Source organism: Papilio machaon, chromosome 2, assembly GCF_912999745.1.
Source record: "Papilio machaon chromosome 2, ilPapMach1.1, whole genome shotgun sequence".
In the NCBI taxonomy this organism is placed as follows: domain Eukaryota; kingdom Metazoa; phylum Arthropoda; class Insecta; order Lepidoptera; family Papilionidae; genus Papilio; species Papilio machaon.
In genome coordinates, this window is record NC_059987.1 from 8,461,037 (window position 1) to 8,465,361 (window position 4,325).

Consider the following 4,325-nt stretch of genomic DNA (forward strand, 5'->3'; position numbering starts at 1 on the left):
AACTGTACATATATTTTAGCAAGAGTTTCGTTGGAAAAATATGTAAAATATTCCGCTCTCAGTTTTTGAAACAGTCCAGACGTTTAAAAAAACATCCGGCAGTAAGATCTCGCTCCTGCTATTAGTGGTAACAAAGACGTGAGTGATAGACGGAGTAAACAATGTCATTTCTATGTAAGCTAAGCTAACTTAGTAAGATATTAAGTTAAGTCAAAGGTGAAGAAGAACCTTTATGTACATTTAATAAGTAAAGCAAAGCCAAATATATCTATTTAAATCATTATTTCATTTTGCGACTAACTATGTCTGGTATCCATAAACGTGATATTAAAAATTTGATAAGAAGTTTTACGAAGTAAAGTTCAATTACGTTATATATATTTCAACCATATATACTTATATATTATGTACTAGCTTTTGCCCGCGACTCCGTCCGCGCAGTATTAAAAATACTTTATGAGTAGTCTATGTGTTCTTCAACTATGATCTACATCTCTGCCAAATTTCATCAAAATCCGTAAGTTATATTATGAAGAAAACTAATATTACGTAAGTTTAAAATATTAAATCCTGCTTGCTTTATCTGTTTGCGAAGTATATTTACGAGAAATAATTGCTACCAGTTTCAATGAAGGGTTACAGTTTATAAGGAATCAACATGGCCGCCGCTATTATTTATTCTCTAATAGTTTGCGTTTCCACAGTACACGAAGGATAATTATTATTTGCTATGATTTTGCTTTGTTTCAATGCAAGGGTTATTTGCATAACTAAGACGAGAAGCTACCTTGGGAACAACTCCTTTGGAGCATCATTTCTTTGTTATGAAATTGGAACAACATATGAAAATAACTTTCGTTACATATCTTTATTTAATTTCAGTGTAAGAAATGTTATGTTAAAAAAAATAACCTTTAAAGAACTTCAGTAGTTTTCAAGGGAGAAGATAAATTCCTTTTTTCGTGGAGAAACTTTATTTGTGAAATATAAAACGTCGTATTCAATATCAAACGATCCAGGCTTACGTTAAATTTATCAAACAATCCGTGAAAACATCTAGGCACTCTCAGAAACTTCGCTTTGACAAACACTACCTTGCAAATTGTGGATTATTTTCTTTAAAGCATTTTTTTTAATAAAAAGAAACCATTGAAATAATATGAAAAAGGTTCTAAGAATAAAATGTTTTCTAAAACAATTTCACAAAGCAAAAGTGAAAATTGCATAAAAATCGGAAATTGCATAATACCATTTAAGTATGTGAGAAAATATCTAAAGCCCGCATATGTGCGTTATTCAGGAGTTAAAAAAATTTAATGTATGAAGTGCAAAGTACCACACTTTTAACGAAGTAGAACATATACGATATACTTACCTCATATGTTTGAAAGTTGAACAATAAATAGCAATGAAACAAAATTATGTTTCCGCCCGGGATCGAACCGGGGGCCTTCTGCGTGTTAGGCAGATGTGATAACCGCTACACCACGGAAACTTGACAATTTTGTCTGAAAATAAAAAGAAACACAAGAACTAAGTACGAAAGAAAATTATACATTGAATTTTCTCTAAAATATTCTGAATAAATAAAAAACTCAAAACTTTTCATGAGACATCTTAAAGTACAAAATTCAGAAAGCTCTGTATTTGTTTTAACGACATAATTTAGTAAAAAAAAATCATGAAAATGGTTTCGGCAGTGGTATCTGCTTTCTCATTTTTATTTCAGTAAAAAAGGCTTATTTTCCTTTGTCATGTCTGTAAAAGTGTCTCTTCAATATTATTACAAGCTTTTTGTTACTATAAAGCCGATTAAATTGGATGCGGGAGTTTAATATTTTGCTATTAAATTCAAACAGGCGCAATGATTTCTTTTTATTTTAAAATAGTGATAACTTTCACTTTACTTTACTTTTATTTGAGTGAGATAATTAAAATCTACTATTCAAGTTTCCGTGGTGTAGCGGTTATCACATCTGCCTAACACGCAGAAGGCCCCCGGTTCGATCCCGGGCGGAAACATAATTTTTGCATCGTTACTATAATAGTCTTCTTTCATACATAACATAATATGAGTAAGTAAATAGATATGTTCTACTTCGTTAAAAAGATGGTGTTTTTTAGTACCTAAATATTTTTTTTAACTTCTGAATATTGCAGATATGCATGGACCCTAGATATTTTGTCATTTATTTAAACCGATTTGCCGATTTGGTGCAATTTTCACTATCACTTTGTGAAATAGTTTTTTGAAACATTTCTCATTGTTAGAAACCATTACACACACATCAGTACATAAAAAACTTAACTTTTTATCGGGAAAAGAAAATTTTACTAGATAAAATAACGCGGGAAAGATGAAGAGCGCAGTAAGCCTTTTTCAGCGGAAAATAAATTTGATAAGTTTCAGCAAACTAGATTTAACGTTGATGAGCGGCGCAGCGGAGTGGTGCGATATTACCGCCGTACCGGCTCTTATGGTATTTTAAACGAGGGTAGTACAGAGAGGAAAGCAGTACTGCCATTGTTGAAACGCACACGACGACAACAAACGATACTTTTTAACCGTCAATGTACATTTTAACAATAGCAGTACTCTCCTTATTCTTTGCCTCTATGTTCTACCCGCGTGTGAAATTACCATCATACAGAAATTTTAATGTAATCTACTTTCTTTGTGCCCAGACCGGGATATCAAAGCCTCTCAATTTTAATTCCTCGAGTATGAAAGCGCTAGATTATGAAACAATCTTCGTACTAAGTACTCTTTGTTTTTCATACATTTACTTTTAATCTATTAACGTAAAGTTTTTTTAATTTATTTTCCATATGTAAGAATATCAACTCTACTTCATTTATATAAGGAATTTCATTTCTACCTTCCCTTAAAAACGTTATGGCACTATGAAAAATGTTTCTTAATCAATAAAAATAAATACAGTCAAAATCTGTTATAACGACATCGAAGGGACTACTCATATTGAGTCGTAAAAACCGATAGTTGTAACAACCGGTGACAGGTATTAATAGGAAAGATATGTATATAACGTTCAGCCAGGACCTTTGATTTTGGTCAATTTAACCGGTATGTTGTTCTAAACGATGTCGCCATAAACGGTTTTGACTGTATTACCAAACGCGTTTTGATACCTTATATCGTAAATGTAGCACCTTCCCAGTCTTAGTCTTTCTTTTAAGGAATGGATAGGAAAGGCAAGTGGTTTTGGCGAAGGAGGACGCATAGGAAGGGGAAATTTCCTCTTTCTGTGTCCTCCTACGATGAAAGGTAGGTAACGCATATACAATTACGAATGTCTATGTGCAGCGGTCGCTTCGATATTTCGACGAATTCAGTTGGCCGTTTGCACGTTTGTCACCTTATAACTTAAAAAAAGTTATTTTTTTGCTTGCACTAGCTAACATACATTTTTTGAGATTGTTAAGACTTTTGACATTACTTTGATATTGCATTTCATTACTAGTCGGCTTCAGAGGGTCTAGCACAATTATTTGCGACATGCGCCTTCGTATCGTCACCGGCAAAATCTGAAACCGAACCCGATAGGGGCGCTATAAAAAATTTTAGTACAAGTTTTGTCGATGGTTTTACGAAAATATTCTCACAAATATTCGCGCTAGGCCCACAGCTAGTATTTTGACACACACTGCCATCCATCGGATAAAGCTTACAAGGCATTCATTGAGGGAAGTGCACATTGAAGAATGTGTTGGTATAAAGTGAAGTAGTTACCTATTTTATCCATAGATGTCGTGTTTACAAATAATATTGCACAAATGGAAACTTATATTTGGAATACTTTAATTCAATTAAATTTTCATTGTCTAATTTCATCTAATTTTGATTACCAACAATTAATAACTTCGTTTGTGTTGTAGTTCTATCTTTAGTCTTAGTGAAAATCCGCTAATTTTCTGGGCTAATTTTAATATTTAAATGTAATTTTTAATATTTTTTATTAATTTGATTTTTTAAGCTAAGATTATAATGTTATAATAACTTTTGCTTCGTTTTTAACTAATCTTTTAGTTCATATAAAATAATATCGACAGAGAAATCCATCATGCGATTCAGCAATCTCAAAAACGAAGAACAAGGAACCATGTTGATCTCACGGTTTTTATTTATCCGAAACAAGGCTAACTACTGAACACTTTGCATATCTAACTATCCGTTCTTTCGTGACCCCTCTTTTGTTACATCATGCGTTGAAATGCGGGGTCTACAACAATTTGATCTTTTGATAAAAGAAAAGGCATTTTGCATTTTTTCACGTCTCATGTAATCATAATATCAAATATAATAA

At 32.3% G+C, this 4,325-nt stretch overlaps 2 non-coding genes across 2 annotated transcripts; one reads left to right on the top strand and one right to left on the bottom strand.

Moving 5' to 3' along the window:
- Positions 1–1,422: 1,422 nt before the first annotated feature.
- Trnav-aac lies at positions 1,423–1,495 on the bottom strand. Its single transcript has one exon. It is a non-coding gene; the product is annotated as a tRNA-Val (tRNA).
- Positions 1,496–1,949: 454 nt separating this feature from the next.
- Trnav-aac lies at positions 1,950–2,022 on the top strand. Its single transcript has one exon. It is a non-coding gene; the product is annotated as a tRNA-Val (tRNA).
- Positions 2,023–4,325: the final 2,303 nt, after the last annotated feature.